Raw genomic sequence first — 18,923 nt, forward strand, 5'->3', positions numbered from 1 at the left:
TTTTTTCTGCTCAGTATAGTTCCATCCTGGATACATTTCCATTTGCAGTACTAGCCGAAGAAAGCAAATACAATTGCACCACCTATAATCAAAACTTTTTACTGTCACAAGAATGTTATAACAATAGTATTTTACAAACAGCATCAGTCTTAGAAGTGAAGTCTTAAAAAAATACTCTTATCTTTTACCTTCATTTTATTTATGACATGACTATAAGAAGTTTCCTTGCAAGTTGATTCTTACAGTTCACGGAAGTGTTGGTATTCATTTTCCAAATGCTGAAAATTTTCAGGAGGAACACATTAGGTGCTTTGCCCACTTCTATCGGTTGTTTCTTAAAGCAAGACCCATGAACTATATCAATTTATCTCTAAGACTTGCTGCAAATGCAGATCAGAAGGCCTGAGGCCAGGCCTGAGAATATGAATTTAACCCTTCCTCCAAAGCTTCTGATGCGCATAGAGATCGGAAACTCCGTAAAATGGCACGTCCGGGAGCACAGGGCCTTATTAATCTGTCTGTCCTCTGCACTTGGCCCAGCAGCCAGCACAGAGCTGCGCAGAGCAGAGTGCAGTGGAAATGCATAACTGAGTTGATGCCCAATGCCGGAATGTCTGAGACACGAGGGAGTCCTTCTCAGCTCCCGGGTGTGGAGGGCTGTTCCCCCTTCCTTAAACGCTTGAAGCGCACCCCATTCACCCAGACCTCAGAACTTGTGGGAAGCCAATGCCTTGCTTTGTATGTTACCAAACTGAACTGCCACCCCAAATAAACGATAAATTCCTGAAGGATGAGGTTTGAATTTAGAGTTTTATTTTTTGGTTTCGTTTGGTTTTGCCCATTCAACATTCACTATCTAAATATTTATTGAGCACTTAATCAATGCCAAATACCATGTCTGGAATTGAACACACAGCAAAGAGTAAAACAGGTGTGTTCCCGGACCTCTGGGAACTTGGTAGCTCCTGGAATAGTGCGCAGGAGGGATGACCCCACTACCTAGGAAGCAATTTGGACATTTTGGTGGGTGTTTTTGTCTACTAGGATAGGCATGCCAGAGAATTTACAAATTACACACATATTATTTTATTATACACTTCCCTTTTGTATTTCCTATGTATTATAATTACGGTATTACAGATTTTCTAAAAATGATGTATGTACATAAGGAAGGTATTATCTATGAATTTCATTTAAGAGTACTAAGTTAGGCATCATATATATTATCTAAAGGGGGCATTGGCTCTAATATGGTTGAAAAGCACCAGCCTGGTGAATACTCTAACATTGTTAACTTGAAGACTCCCTTAGCATAAGCAAAGTGATATTTACAAAGTGATTAATACAATGTGATTACAATGTGATTAATAAACATATAACAATGGAATAAGTAACATAATTTCACCAACAACCTCCTGGTTGTCCTGTAAACTTCCCTTTAGTTGATTAAAGGTTTCACATAGTTTTCAGACACATACATTAGTGGTCTATAGTTAAGTACTATGTCTACATGATAGTAGGTAACCAAAAAATTTAAAGGCATATCATCTATATTAAGATGGCTGATTAGCACCTACTCTATTACTTAACCAAGTTTACCTTTTTTATAAGAATTATGACTCCGCAAAATCTTTAAACAATTGTCCTGTTCTGACTTACATAGGAGATGGAATGTGCCTGATATAGCTCTTGTGTTTACAAATTCAGGTACAGCAGGAGAAATCAGCCTTAAACATCAGGAGATGTTATCAGCAAATGAAGAGGCAAAAATGACACCAAATAATAATGAAGTGATGACCCAGTATAGTTCCAACAAGCTTTTGATCACCATGCTGTGTGAGGACTATCACTGTAGAAGGAATGGCCCTTGTCACCTGAGCCATCCCCCTCCAATCAAATCTTTTCATGAAGAGTAACCACCAGGATACCTATAATTTGGCTTGCAGGAATGACTACAGATTTATGGGAAAGAGGCTAAAATAAACACAAATAATTTTAAGTGCATTAAGTAGGAAATGCCTCTTTGGACTTAAACTAGATTGTAAAGTTTACCAAAAGTGTCAGAAGATATGTGTAAATCTTTTTTTTCTTTTCGATCTTTATTGAAGTATAATAGCTTTACACTGTTGTGCCAGTTTTCGCTGTACACCAAAGTGACTCAGCTGTATTTATACATATGTCCCCATCTCCCCTCCCTCTTGAGCCTCCCTTGCAAGCATCCCTCCTACCCTCCCTATCTTATTTTTCCCTTTCTGCAAGAGAAGTGACATCCATATTGCTTACCTCAGCACATGAACACTTGTACAGCATTGAAAACATTTAAAAAATAGTAAGTAGCTTTTACTAAACTAAGAGGTCTTGAGTATGAAATAAATTGTATAAATTGTGGGATTTTTTTTAAAACTATTATCTCAAGAGTTTTGATTTCCTGGGCCACAACTAATTTAATACATGCTTTAATAAAACCATCCCTTTATATGTAACCAGTAAAAAACTGAAACAATGGATACAACATATTAAGACACAGGCCTAGAGCAGTGTAACATTTTAGGCCACAAACAAGTCCATGTGTGAAATTCAGGGTTATTCCCTTTAAAAGAGTGATGTGGAACACAAGACAAAGTCCTATATTATGCACAATGGTATCTAAGCTATGTCACCGTATGTGATAATAGATGCTCAGGATTCTGCTGTATTGGATTGATTTTCAATCATTTTAATACCTCCACCTATGGCTATTGTTTTTAGTCTGAGCCCCTGTATACAGCAGAGCTACAACCAAAAAAGGATGGAGACTGTGGAATACTTAAGAGCAATGTATTCCTTGTCAGAGTGGTGCAGACAACTAGAAAATTGGAGGAGTTTATAAACCACAGAGTCCCATTTCAGCTCAGCCCACAACTCTGTGGGCTTCAGCCTTGGATTTCCAATCTCTTCCTTTCCTTCCTTCTCTTGGGAGGTTAATGGGAGAAAGAGAGTTTATGTATTTCCATGTGAGTTTCCCCGAAAGAGAAAAAAATGATAACAAAGGGAAAACATGAGAGTCATAACCACAAGCCCCATTCCACTCTCAGCTTAGCTGCCTTGACCCCAGAAGCAGGATCCCACTGCTTTCACTGGGATCCAAGAACAAAAGATGACCCGTGAAGAAAGGGTGGGTTCACAGGTCTTTGCATCCTTACCAAGCACAGCACCCGGGGCGGGGGGAATGTGCACAGGGCCCTGACCCAGGCTGAGCTGTGTATGTTAGGGAGAGCTGCTTCACAAAGGGGTCCTCATTCCTTAAAAACACGTGTATTTCTGAAGTTTCAGAGAAAAACATGTAAAAGGGCAGCCACCTTGTCCAGATTTGAGCAGAAACATAGTTTTCACTGTCAGCCAGAAATAGTCACTGAAACTTCAAGCCCTGTGTCCTCTCTGTCTTGAAGTTCACCTCCTGCCACTTTCTTAACTCACTGTCTGTAAGGACATCTTACGGTTCTTAAATCTGGTTTCCTTCATATGTCAGCTTAAATCATTTCCTCAGGGAAGCATTCCCAATTCACCCCACTGAAATGGCTCCCCTGTCATAAACCCTGCACTTGCTCTTTTATAGTACCTAGTACACGTGTATTTATTCAAAGTTTATCTTTTCTGATTGATAGACTGCAAGTTCATGAAAGCTGGGACCGCGTCCATGTGGATCACCACTGTATTTCCAATGCCTATCCCCTGCATGGAATGGGTGTTTATTAAAGTGTCAGTTGAAGGAGTGAATTTTAGCACCAGCTGATGACAAATATTCTCTGCCATGGGATCCTGTAATAAGCTCTCCAAACAATGAGTGATAGCACCACAGACAGCATGGATTAACTATAACATTACTCTAAAGACCAAAGTTCTTAACATCAAACCCTACCAACGTCTCCACATTCATCTCTCACCAGCTTTCCCCTGCTATCTACGATCTAATGACACTGTTCTTTCAGTTCTTTGCGAATGCATGGATACCACTGTGGGTGTTTTAAGGGGCTATTTCCTTTGCTCAAAATGTAATCCCCACCCCATCTTGTGTCTGTCCTTCACAGCTCTTCTCTTGGTTGAATTTTGCATGTACTTCTCCAACCTTTCGATTTTCCACTAGATTGTGTGCTCTGTGAAACTAGGACGATGTGTCCTTGTGGTCTCTGTTATATCCGAATGCCTAGCACAACATAGGCACCAGGTGAATATTGTTGCATGATTGAATGAATGAACAATGAATATATTCTGCTGTGGCTAAAATCATCCAACTGAAACTATCATCTCCTTATTAGTATTTATTGTAGTATTGCCTCTGGGACTGGGAACTGTAAATTCTTCCATTTCTTATAAGATGAAAGAAAGCCAAAAATGTGCCACGCGTTTCGTAATTGTCCCCCCTTATCAAGTCAGAATTTTTCACAGATATACATCAGGTTTACCAATTCCTGGATTTCTCCAAGAATATGCCTTGCCTAGGGGAAAGGTTTGCCTTTGCTTCCATGGCTTTGGCATTATAACCTTGAATTGTGGTCTGTCACGCTCAGTGGTCCTTGCTATTGGTTCTCAGCAGATATAAGCTAAATGCCTACTCCTTTAAAAACAGGTCCTCAGGACTAGCTCAGGGTGGTTTTGTTTAAGAGCTGTGTCAGTCCAATGCATTAAAGAAATATCCAAATTACTCACATTTTATGGGATGCCCACTCTCTCTCTATCCCACACCCAGCCTCACTGTTACCCACTGCAGAGTGGATGATTGGAATTGGTATTTTGATTTCTTGCCTCAAAACAGTAAGGCCTGACATCACCTCTCATCAGAAATATCTAAAATTGATTTCTTAAAATGGAATGAAAGTGACTTTATGGATTACACAATGGGAGGCTAGACAGTGAAGGAGACTCAGAACAGATAGATAAAAATTTACTGAATCTCAGGAGCCCTCTATGTGTGGGCCACTTGACAATATAAGGCTCATTTTCTGGCATTTCTCCATTTTTGCTGTTTTAAACCACAGGTCATCTTAAAGTAAATGTGATCAGTCGGTCTATGCAGTAGCCTTTTTGCTGATCTGGGCCCGGTTATGACAGAATACGTGGGATGTTGACTTTGGTCAACAAACCCAAGCTGTTCAAAACTGCTGATGTGCAAATGCAGGTTTACTTATAGGCATATGTCAGAGGCACACTGCGTGCTCTGGCTCCAAACAGAGGGGTTTCAGAGTTGTTGGCTCCCTAGCTTGCAATTTAGACCCTGGAACCAAAGTATTCTTCTGGGTCGTGTGGGTGCAGTGTTTGCAAGCTTTAAGTTGTTTAAGCTGAGTTGCCCCACAAGGCAATTACTGGCACCATTTCACCATCTTTCTGCTCTTTTGATGTGGTAAGCATTTTGTTTGAGGCATTTGCCTAATTTAGGATGTACAGGGATTCTGTTAGGATTACCCCCAGCCCTCCTAGGTTTGGGGAATGGATAGTCTCTGTGCAAACCACAGAGCCCACTGCCTAAACTGAAACACTAGAAAACAAAATTGTACATCTAGAATAAAGGAACCGGCATCTAGAAAGGAGAGCTGATGTCTGCAGATTATAAGATCTTATCCCTCCTTAAATTATTATACTTTGCCCTCCTTCTCTGGGTAGACTTACAAATAAAAGTTTTGAATAACAACAACAAAACAAAAAAACACTCTGCTTTTAGATTCACGTATGAAAGGTATATCAGCAGCTCTGTGCCCTTATTGTTCAAACTTTGCAAAGATCTTGTGGCCCAAGGAGAAAAGCCTTCAAAGTGTGAGTACACAAGTCCTTACTTGGAAAAGAGAAAGCCAGGTGGATCTCAGAGCTGCATGAGTAGAAGTGGTAGCAAGGCCTGGAAAATGAGCTAACATGGCCGTAGCAACAGGTCAGTACCTGCTATTTCCCTTGCTTTTAAATTACATCAGGACTAAGCCTTGGTGAAAATCTGAAGTCCTATGGGCACTGGAGAAGGGACACTTTTAAGCTTCATGACAAGGAAGGTTCAAGGTAGATGTGGACCATATTGATGCTCAAAAGTAGGGTTGCATTCGGAGATCAATGGGGGTCATTCCTTATATGTGAATAAAGACAATATTGTTCTGTTTTTTTTCTCTATTCAGTGAAACTATTTTTGGAAAGCAAAGTGTACACAGTCAGGCTTTTAAAACAAGTTATAAGAAATGAACCCATATTCTTCATCTATTTGAAAACAATTCATTTTGCTTCATTGGATTTGTCCTAACATAAAAATTCAAGTCATTCATTTTTTAATATCCTAGGGATGAGCATAAATAAGGGAATGTTAAACAATTGTGCTTATTTAAATTCAGGGCATGAATATTATTATTAATGTGCATTATTAATAATAACTGCCCCAAACATGCTAACCTGGCTTTTCTTTGCAAAGTAATATGATCATGCTCACATTCTCCGTACCAGTGATGTCACTCATTAATCTCATTTTTAAAAAATTTGTGACTTTTCATGAAAGCCTTTGCCTCAAACTATCTAGTTGCTACTAATATGAATTCAGGAAGCATGGAGTTAAAGGAGTTGGCGCTTTTTTTTTTTTTTCTTAAAATCTGAACAATTGGAATCAGCAGTTTGCATTATTTTAAAAATGAATGCTTAGAATCAGCAATTTTCTTGGTTTTTTTTTTTTTTTTAAAGATCTTGAGGGTTTTTTTTATTTAAAGTGGAAAACTACATTAAGTGCAAGGCAGTCAACAAAGAAGCAGCCATAAAGCCTAAGTATTCCTAGAGTTATAAAATATGTCCATTGTGCCAATTCCACTGCCAACAATGAAGTTTTAAGCATTAATATGCCTTCATTGCAGTTTTAATGCCTTAATATTGACTCTATAGCTCTTTTGGGTAATTCTGCTTTCTCTGGTACTTGAAAGGTGATGATGTCAGCGTTCTTCGCACTGATTCATATGCAGGTTGATGAAGCTGAGTTATTTATTGAGTTCCATTATATTTTCTATAAACATTAGTTCTCAATAAACAGAGACATTTAGCCGAGGGTTTATTTATTAAATAGGTACTGTACAGATGGTTTTGCCACACATGATGTGCTGCAGAGGATATTACTCAGGAATAATCAGCTGTGTTATAGCTTGGCTAAATTAATAAGATGGTAATGATGAAATTGATGCTTTTGAGCCAGGCTTGGTAAATGGTTTTTGCATAAACAAACTGATAAATTTGAGAAGCAATTACTTGCTTGTCAAAGATAAAAACACAACAGGGCCCATTTATAGTTAGGTCCTATTTATTTTTAAAGATTGTACCAGATTTTATGTTTAATATGCTGCAATTAAAAAATAATACTTAAATGAAGAAGAATGAAAAAAAAAACCCTAACTTTCTGAGTTCTCCTTCAAATCTGAAGAACAGCGTTGCTTGATTAGACAGCAAGCAAACTTTTTTGTTGCATCTGAAGGGAAAATATATCTGACAAACAGCAGGGTAACGGTCTACAAAAATTCTTTAGTCATATAGGCAGGCATGTTGCAGAAACAGTTGATTGACACTACTACTACTCATCCCACTACTCCAGTGCATCCCCTTCCCCAGACACACAGACACACACTTAACAAGGGGCCCTACAAAAACTTTTTTATCTGGTTCCCAAATAGCGAAGGAGGTGTTTAACCTAGCATACAGTTTTCTATCAACGGTACAGAATTCATCCATTCTCTTAAACCTAAAGCTGTTTAATTGTCACTTGGAGCCTGAACATGAAAAATACATGCCTATTGATAAAATGTACAGATACAATTTTATTACATAATGCTAGTTTTTTGCATGTAAAAGTCAGAACTGACTTCCCAGGTCAGGGAGGCATTAGCTTCCCTCTCCAGCTTTAATAGAATTTTAAAAGAGTCTTATTAAATCACATCCTCAGGGGCCACATTTTAGCCCTGAACATGCCCGTATACATTCCATTAGTATCAATATGAGCTTTACATTGAATATATTGTTTATAGCTGTGTGTATGTGTGTGTGTGTATTTTTAACTGTATAAAAAGAACAACAGCCTACGGACAATCTTTATATATTCTGCAGTATCTTATTTTGACAGTTTTCATTTTTCTTCTCCTATAAAGAGCCTATGATTACCAAAGATATGTTGTAGCACATTTTTACTACTTGGGTATATTTAATGGTATCTACAATGAACTGTTTGTCATACAGAAAGAGAATTAAATACAAAAAAACTAAATATCTCAATTCTAAATGTTGAGATTCAAAACTTTTGTAATTACATTTATTTTTAAAAGGTTAAGTAATGGGGTTGGAGACCAGCACTATTCAAAAGTATAGCATGAAATCATCAACTGTGAGATGAAATCAGATATCTGTCTCATTAAAATAGGTAGCCTCTTCGTCTTTTTAAAAGAGTACTTTGATGTCCTTCATTTAAAAATGTTAACTTAAAATAAATTAATGCTGTGACTGTTAAATGCAAGCCACAGTGTTAGAATGGGTATTGTGCATTTTATTGTTTGTGTGAAATAAATGAGTTACAGCAAAATGCTGTGTATGTGCATAGCAGAAATTCTATCCCTCTGGGCAGCTCGAAAAACGAGATTATTTGTCTTCTCAATAATTGCCAATAAGAACAAAAAATATACTGATCACAAGTAAATAAGAATAGGCAAAATTGTTTTAAAATACATAACAGATTTCTATCACAGAAATTCGTAATATGTTGGTTTAATATCAGACTGCCTAATGCTTTGTTATAAAACTTCAGTTGTGATTTTTCGCCTCCTAGTTAATTGGAAACAACTGCTCCCCAGGACTAATTACAACTGCATCTAAAAGAAAAGCGAGCACAAATATGTCTTAAGGGAACATGAAAACTTTTAAGGTGAGGCCCAGACACTGAATTAAGGGATGAAATTTAAAACCATTCTCTGAGCTTTGCTTGCTAGAGACTGTTGCAATAACCATCAAGGAAATAAATCCAATGAGTTTTTTAGTGATGATATCAAGAGCCATGAAAGCACAACATACTGAAATGCCTTAGATAGTGAATCCCACATGGATCAGCTTACAAACCGATTATTGTTAATAGAAATTCTGTGTTGGGTCTGCAATATCATATGCTATACTGAAAATAATTTTTGGTAAGTGCTTAGCAGAAACTTCTGCTGCTTGAAACTGATTTGAATTATCCAACACAGCACTAATACACATGTGGACTTGGCACTCAGCTATAATCTTGGTAGGAACCTTGCCTTACATGTACCATTTAGCTCATAATTCAAGATATTTTATATTACCTATAAAATTAAAGGATAAATGAGAGCAATGGAACATCTGAGTTTCTGGTTCTGCTGTTAAAGATTGTAAGATCTGAATTGATTTCCCTTGGTTTCAAATGTATATGGTCCTATATCGCAAACCTGAGCATCTGGATTTCCCCTCGCCTTTGGTAAATAGCCTGCAATGGTGATTCCTGATAAGACACAGCACACGTCTACAACTAATACAAGTGTTATTTGGTTCTAATACTAAAAGGATTTGTAAAACTTTGCTATTTATTTCGTTGATAATCTAATGTTCAAAAAAAAGTGCAATGTTGAACTAAGGAAATATATCTCTGCAAATTACAACATGAAATTTGTCCTATTTGTGAAGTTGTTTTAGTCATTCTTCAGGTGACAAAAATCTCTAGGGTATTAGTCAAGTCAAAATTGATATACAGAGAAAGAGAAAGCATGTCACTGCTCAGAAATCTTAAATAATTTTAGAATTTTACAATTTTATTGTCTGTGTACATTAGTTATCACATATTTTTGTCAATATATACTAATTTATAGTCATCATTTGCTGCATTTAATAGTCCTATTTTAAACATTAGTAATGTATTCAAATAAATCCTCAAAATAAGAATCAAATTAAGCTTTTTTTAAACAAGTTTTGACATCTATTTTTGGGCTTATAATTTTATGACAGTACTTTTTTGATTTTTCATGATAAATTATATTTTGAAAAAAAGCAAAACACTTGGAAACATTTACCCAGTTCTAGTACATGTAAGTAAAACAGTTCTAATGCTATATTTATTCGTGATGTCAAAATAGCCATTTTTCATATTTATGAAATCCTCCCCTTTGTCTTAATTTTATTAGTTAGGATAATCAAAACCACATTCATTAAATTATTATTCACATGAAATAAAGAACACTGGATTTAGCGGTGGTGAGACTATGAACTCTAACGGAGAACATAGAAATTCTGCTTATAAACACACATTGGAGCAGTCTCCTCAGTTAGGAAGCTAAATTATCCCGATTACAAAGCAATTGTGTAAAATAGTTTGCATGGATTGGAACACTAAGCAACCATTCAAAATGCAAGTGGGAGAATTTCAAAGGCACCAAGTAGAACAGAATTATAAATTCCTGCCACTTTGCCTCTAAAAAATCTGTCTCATATTTACTCCTCTCTTCACTCCTAGATGTCAATATATGTCTCCTACAGGCTGAGAATGCTTTATTTTATTCATTCATTGTTTCTTTCTTTTATGTATTTCCTGAGTACCTAATATGTGCCTTGCAGAACACCCAGTGCTGGGGATGGTAAAATGAATCAAATAAGGGTCCTATTCTCCAGAAGCTCAGAACAGTGGGGAAGATGGACAGCAGAGTGTAAGAAATACGTATCCCATTACAATCGAGTTAAATATGCCATGGAAATAAAACTCATGGATGGGTAATAGAACCAATATGCTCAGCGCTTTTACGTACATGGAAACAGCAGTATCATAAATCCAGGGAAAAAACCGGGAACACGAAGAAGTATAGGTTGAACTGATAAAAGAAAGTCGTGGATAGCCAAGCAGATGTTCTTTCATCTCAGAATATGTTCCCTGGGATCAGAAAGGAGAAAGTGGGACCAACAGCCCAGTTCTAAATTGCAGGGGGATGTGGGGGTGGGAAGGAAAATAAGAGAGTGATGACGGACACATAGCTAAAAATCCCCTTTGGTACTGAAAACTTCTAGATCTCCCAAGAGTAGGTATTATTTTCCTGCTTATATCCCCAAAGACCTCTTTATCTTAGGCAGGGGAATTTTCCATCATCTGTTGTTGGAAAGGAAGCTCTTGAAGGGCGGGGCAACAATGATTTCTCCCCTCCCCCAACTGATTCCCCTGCTTCTCTGCTGAGACTCCCAACAAGGGTACCAATTAGTGTCAATTGTCATGATGTGTGAGATGTAGACACCTGTCTTCTAATAACTGGACTGAGACCACCAACTCATTTCACACAGGCCATCAAACAGACATCAACTAGTAATGGCCTATATTTACTACCAACCTGGGCTCAAGCCAAGGCCTTCTCTAAGGAGCTGCTTTAGCATTCTTGATGACAAATAGCAAGTTCAACGTGTGTTCACTCCCCTCCGATAAATGGACCTGTGACTGTAACAATAAGTGCCTCTAAACAACCATGGCTGTCTCTCATTTTCTCTGTTACCTCCACATTTAAACTTGGTAAAGTCAGCGTCTCCTAAGCAAGTATTTTTAATACCTATTGAAGTGGAATGAAGATTAAGATTCATGTACAATTTTTTTAAATATGGAAATTAAATTTACATATTCATATCCCACCATAAGATGAGGAGGTAAAGAAGGCCTGCTGTATGTTAAATTCCAAGAGGCAAAATAAACAGTATCAACATCAGGGATGCATGAATTCCATGTAAAGTATTTTATAACCATCTGCATATTGTAGTTTTCTAAAATAATCTTTAAAGTAACTTTAGAGTACTTAAGTAGAAGTAGATTCTTTGATTCCCATGTATATTTCAGATTTTAAAGGGGGTTTGTGTTTCTTTCTCAAACGTTAATCCAGTTTGTCAAAAAGAAAAAGAAAAAGTGGCTTAGAGCAAATGACAGCATTCAAAGAAACTAAGAGATAAAGTTCTAAAGAAGTACAGGTTAAAGAGAAACTATTTTAGCTTCAGCAATACGAAATAGGGATGAAGAAGTAACTTAGGGTCAGCTAAAGGATTTGTTGGGGTGGGGGCTTTCAGGAATATCAATCTAACAGTATAAAATATTCATGATGGAGAAAGATTTGAGGCAGGAAAGGCAGTTAGGAAACAGTGACAAGTCAAAGCTAGGAGGTGTTTTAGAGAGCTTGTTGGTCGAAAAGGAATTAGGAAAGAAATTACAGATTTAGAAATGATATGACTTGCTTGGCAGAGAAGGCAAAGGAGGAAAGAGGATAAAGTTGACCCTAAGATGTGCCTGGATGCCCTCAAGATGGTGAGCTAGGAAGAAAAATGTTAACAAACAAATAGGAAAAGAAAGCCAAGGGGAATGTGAGCTCAGTGGGAATAAGAGTCATGTCAAAGTGCTGGAGAGACAGGCAAGCACAGCTACATTTCCACCTGCTTTGAGACGCATAGTAATGAAGATGACGTAATAATGAAAGACGTAATGATGAAGCACAGGAGGCAGATGAAAACGTGAGACTGCAGAGCTAGAAGAGATGAAGACAGAGATCCTCAGAAACACAACCCAGCTCCTGCCCTCAGAAGCACAATTAGCTAACCATGAAGAGAATTATGCATCTTCATGACAAAACCCCAAAAAAAGACGAAGGTAAGAGTTAACATGAGGGATATGTTAGGAACACAAAAACATTTAACTATGTATTCATTTATTCTCTATAACGTAGTGTCGCTGACTGATTTTACTATCCCAGAATTTTTGGGATTCTGACTCATGAAAGCTGAAGCCTCTCAGACATCACTATGGAGCATGGACTATCAAACAGCAATAGTTTTGTTCCCCAGGGAACATTAGGCAATATCTAGGGACACTTTTGATTGTTACAACCGAGAGGCGATACTGTCATCTAGTGAGGAGAGGCCAGCAATGCTTAACAAAACATTCTAGGATGCACACGACAGCCCACAACAAAGAATTATGTGGTCCCCAATAGCAATGCTGGCAAGGCTGAGAACCCCTGTTATAAAGTTACTTCAGCACTTTGCTTAATATCATCTAAGACACTTGACCAGGAGAGTTCACCAATGAGAAGAGCTAATATATTTACCTGACTTTTATTTGAGTGTTTAAGACAGTCATTCAAGATGCAAAGAGGACACTAGAATTTTCTAGGGTAATTTCTATCATAAAGTAATATCCATGGCAATTTGGATAAGTATATAGTTTTTAGCATGCATTTAAAATTTCATGTATTTAAAGTGTCCAACATTTTCTGTGGTAATTGTGTTTTCTAAGTTTCTCTTTTCCAAAATTCCATCAACCAGTTCATTCTTCCCATGTCCAAGCTATTAAAATGTGAAGATAACTTAGTAGCTACAGACATTTACCTCGGCTGACTTCACTGCTAACTTTCCTCTTTAATACCATATGATCGCTCCAGCATTTAACTTCCGGAACACCCTGACTGCTTGTTTTGTTATTTAGGCCCATGGGTCTCTGCAAACACTTATCCCACTTTTACATAGATTTCTTTCGGTGGTGCTGCTATCATTGTGTAAGGGTGCCTTCAGCCATCTGACGACGAAGCCACTCACAGAATGACTTCACACCTGAGATCTATAGCTTGCAAAACATGGCATCCTCTCACTCTTCAGGACAGCCCCATGATACCGTGGTACCTCACAGCACATGTCGGGAATTCCGACCATGTAGGGAGAAGGAAACTAAAGCTTAGCAATGCTACTGAGAGTTGGGGCCAGACTCAGAACCCCAGCTGTCTGATTCTTGGTCCACTCGACCACGTCACCCGTTAGACGGACTCACTGGACGTAGCTGGTGCCTCTTGCCCCGCCTTCAAGCCGTCACAGTTCATTGCTATGTCTCCATTTCATATGGCATCACTGGTGCAGACAAAACAAAATGCCTCTTTTCTGAGAATCTTATTAAGGCTAAATTGACAGACTGCTTCAAGGGACAAGATTTCAATGACCCTACTTCTTCTGGACAGAACCTTAACCTAACCATTCAGATGGGCCTAAAAGATCTTGTTTTAGCCCATCCTTCATTTCTCAGTAGCACAAAACCCAAAATTTTAAGGAAAAGGGATTGCTGGATTAAAATATTAAGTGTAACCAGATTCTGTTTACATGAATTTCTTTGTTGGATATACACAGAAGAGTTTGTGCGTGAGAGAGAATTCTGCCAACATAATGTCGATATTTGTTTCCACTATTAATAAGGGTCACCATGTTTCCCAGTTTCTTTCCCTCTACCACCACCAAACCCCTCTTGATATCTTGGCAAACAGATAGGAGTGGAGTCAGTGGTCAACTTACAGCTCTGGGATATTACAAGAGGTGACCATATATTAGCTGGGATCCCTCTGAGTGAAACATGGAGAAGTAGGAGATGTTATTTGTAGCTGATTAGAACTCATGAAGAAAACGTAGATGAGAGCCAGAGAAAGAAACTTAGAGTTCATTTGGTCCAACAAGCTCATTTTCAACTGAGAAAACTGAGCCCCAGAGAAAAGAAACTTTTACAAACATAAACCATGACCATTGCAAATACATTTTTTAAATGGTGAAAATCTCTCCTGTCCATTCACTTTCTGCAGACGATCTTTCATTCTAAAGCACCAAGTACCATTTTCTCTATTTTTTTTTCCTATTTTTCTTCTTTCTCAGTGCTCCAGACTTCTTGTGATATAACATTGAAATGGATTATTTGTGCTCACTTAACAGTTCATCTGCAGCTTTCTTCCTAGTGTTAAATATGTGGCTCTGGGACGACCTGGATTTGAACCTCACTGCCATCACCTGGGAAGAAAGAGATGCTGGATAGAGACTTAAGCTTCCTGGTCTCTGTTTTCTCATCTTTAAAATGGTAATAATAGTTGTACTTACTTCATAGATGTTTGGAGAGCATAAACTGAGATTACATGTGTGTGTGCACATGGATACCACACGCATGAAGGCATACATGCTTAGCACTACGCTGAGCGTGCAGTAAATGCCCGACAAATGTGAGCTATTATTTTCAAGGATAGTATTTAATTATCAAAATCTTGGCTATTTTATTAAATTCAGTGACTAAATCTATGTCACAAATCAAGCCACCAAATAGGTCACTACGCCTTTACTGGGAGTAGGAACAACACAAACAGGGCACAGAAGGAGAACCGTTCATTGACTAGCACTAGGTGCCAAGCACTGCACTAAGAACTCTGCTGCTTTGTACCATTTTCACCTTAAAGCAATCCAGTCCTGCTTTCTTGTTTTCAGATGAGAAAACTTCACTACGTCTGAGAGAGATGAAGTGACTTGCCCAAGATTACTTGGAGACAAGCCAGGAAACGAGAGCTATCTGACCCCAAAGCCCTTTGGATCTAAACCGCTTTGTTTATTTCCTTCTCTAGAATGTGCCCAGGTCTGGATGGTGTACAGTCAGGTTGCCAGCCCATGCACACACAGAATAAGGAATATGATACAGGACAGCAAAAGTCGAAGGACTTCACGCCTCTGACACTTCCGGTTCTTCTCACTCAATTGCCTGAGAATTGGACCCCTGATACATGGCACTAATTTGCTGTCGCATGTGTATTCCACAAAGTTTGGTTGTTAATTTCAGACTTTCATTACAGGTCTCCTGTTGCCATCATGACACCTTAATTTCTCTACCATTTTACTAAAAATGATTCAAAATAAAAGCAGTTAAAGCTCATTATAGGTAAAGAAAAAAATTTTTAAGTTCACCAACTTTATGCTATCCACACAATAGAAAGTGAAAGCATTTTCTAGGTGTCTGACTGCTTCCAAATAAAATCTCTCTCATATCACATGTACTGCTCTTGAGAATCTACAAAGACATACAGTCACATATGCTGGCATACCATTCTACAGAAAACATCCATTCAAAGCAATACGGCCTGGGCTTTTTCGTAGCATGGGAAGCTTAGTAGATGATGAATAATAATATTGATAGAAATAGCAATGCTCTAATAAATTTTTATTACCTTTCTTGTGGTTAAGAATATCACTTACACACACATACGTGTGTGTGTGCATGGTGTATGTCTGCCTTTTATAAAGCTTCTAAATAAAATTGGAGAGTATCCAATCCAGGAAGCTTTAATGTCAATCTTTATTTTACAAGCTCCAAAATGTATATCACAGGAAATTGTCATTCATCATGACACTTCACATGTACTACATTGTTTTAATAGAAAAATCTAAAGTTTCATTATGTTAATGTTGAGCAATGAAAATAAAACATCATAAAAAAATAAGCACTTTTTGGTGATTGGCTATAGCAATTTTCTGTCAGCTTCAAGCACAATAAAAGCACATTGAATGGAAATGGAACAAATGCTAGGAATCCTGCAGCACCAAAACTGTTTTACTGGATCCCTGGAAATCCAGTGTTAATACGTGTCAGCCCAAATAAAATACGACTTACCCAATAAACTATGTAATAAGGTAATTGTTCCCGAGGAGAATTTATAGGGTGAGTCTTCCTATATACAAATGCTGAAAGCAATCTATCCAAATAACATTTTCTCATTCAAAGTGATAGAGTGACTTGTTTAAAATTTAATAACTGATTAGGTCAAATCCAAAATAGAGGACTATTACAGAGCACATGCAACACAGAAGCTCCTCAGTAACTTTGTTGATTTTTTTCTTTTGTAGGTAACACAAAGATAGACTTGATACACTAACAGGAGAGCCACCTAGCACATGATCATCCTGCAGACAAAGAAAAAAATAGCCACGTCTACAGCAGTGTTGTGAATAAGCTTACCTTTTTTCTTGTATCCAGACACATATTTATTGGGCAGTTAACTGAAAATGTAGCTTGGAATAAGAGGGAAATGTAGATTTCACTTAATATAAAATATCTTAATCTTAGAAAATAAGCGATTTCTTCTGTGTCAAAACTTACACATTTAGAAGACTTTACTCATATTTTTTCCTCTCCATTTTTTGTTTAAAGCTTTTTTATTATAGCAATCTCTTTGAAATGAAGCAAATATTTGTATGTAGTGTGGTATGCCAACCAAGATATAATAATTATAATAATTATATAAAGATACATAAATATTTATTGAGTTACACTTAATACTTTTATACCAAAATGTCCCAGAGCAGACCACTATATGAAGATGGATAAACAGCACCCCCCTATAATGTGTTACAGTTCAAAATACGCATCCATTCATTTACAAATTACTGAAAATAAAGAAATGACATGCAGACTAGATATGAGTCAACAATTTTATTTTTTCAACAGATTATCCAGGTAATAAAATTTATAGAACATTTTCCAAGAGATGATTAAAGATGTTTTAATTTACCTTTCCTGAGTCAAGTGAATATGTTATTCTTGAATATATCTCACCCTTTAATAAAAAATATCTTGAAATACTAGTAAGTTTCACTAAATTTTGTCTATGTCACAGGGTTCAGATTTTGAAACCTGACTTTTGAAACTGTGATTTTCCTTTACTATTCCACCTCTTTTATATCCCAGAACAGAAACTGTCCAGTAACAGCAAAATCTGAAATGATTGCCCAAACTGGCTTTATAACACCTTTCTTTATATATCTGGTTTTTGTTCTGCTTTGCCTTTTGTTTATAGCTGATGAGTATTTTGCCGAAGACTTGAATGAATAAGCCTCCACTTCTAGTTAGGGTTTATAGGCAATAGGGGTCTGCATTACATTCTACATGTTTTACAAGGCACTGAATTGCAAGATAGCTATTTTCCCCCAGTCTTCTGAGAGTATCTATGTTGTTACAAACGTCATTGCCTGAATATTCCTGATTGGTTCCCCTACATTCATTTTATAAAAATGGGTACTTCCCACTCTCCAAGAGGGCAGGCATCATCTAATGTATGACATATGACCTCTTCTCAAGGGTTCAAATGATCTGCAGGGGAAAAAAAGTGTCCACCTTGCAAGAGTGCTAGAATTTCTTTTGGGTTTTGGGACCCCTGGATCTTTTTCGTCCCACTACCCTTGCTTCTCTGAGGGCAGAGGCAGGTCTGTGGCCACTTCACTGACGCTGCCTACACCCTTGGCTGTGCATCCTACTTGAGTCCGTGCAGGTTTCTCTTTGTTCTGTTGTCTCTGCAGACAACAGTCACCCAACTGTGTAGCAGAAGTGCTAGACGGGAGCTGTGAGCACATAAGTAAAATATTGTTGAATAGCGCCTAAGGAAATAGAAGACATTATTTTAAATTATCTCGATCATAAAATCCAAGTGAAGATTTGGCAATATAGCAGCAGAAAAAATCTCAAAACCAGTTATTCCTTTTAAATAAAAACAAAAATGAGAAACAGTAACTATTAGAAATCCCACCTGGTGCTTTTCCTGTGTTAATGATGCTTCTTAAATTGCATGTGGGTAAATGGTAATTTTGTCTCACACCATTAAAAACTAATGGAACCCTTGATGATAAGAAATGCCATAGCTAGCTTGTTGGAAAACGTTTAATTAATAAAGTAATAAAATTATTGTAAACTAGTGCAGTTTCAGGGAGAATTCAATGGGATATAAAACAGATAAAACATCCTAGAGAGTTTGTATAGGAAATAAACATTACTATACGAAATACCATATAAAGTTAAAGGGGTTTGTGTCACACAGAATTAAAATTAGCTATTATACTAATAAAAAAAAAGATCATTCTTTCAGGGAAAAAAATGCTAGAGAATATAGCTTATAAAAAAGCGGTTTTTAATCATCCAAGAAAGTATCTAAATTACAAAAAAAGGGAAGGTTATTGTATTTTCCTATATGTTGGAATTCAGAATTTAGGCATAAGTTTACGTATTATAACCTTAAAAATGATCAAACAATTGGTTAAAATGAAAACATTAACTCATTCTCCTGCCTTTTAATTCTTTAGATTATAGGTTAATTCTT

Source organism: Hippopotamus amphibius, chromosome 8 (assembly GCF_030028045.1).
Source record: "Hippopotamus amphibius kiboko isolate mHipAmp2 chromosome 8, mHipAmp2.hap2, whole genome shotgun sequence".
In the NCBI taxonomy this organism is placed as follows: Eukaryota; Metazoa; Chordata; class Mammalia; order Artiodactyla; family Hippopotamidae; genus Hippopotamus; species Hippopotamus amphibius.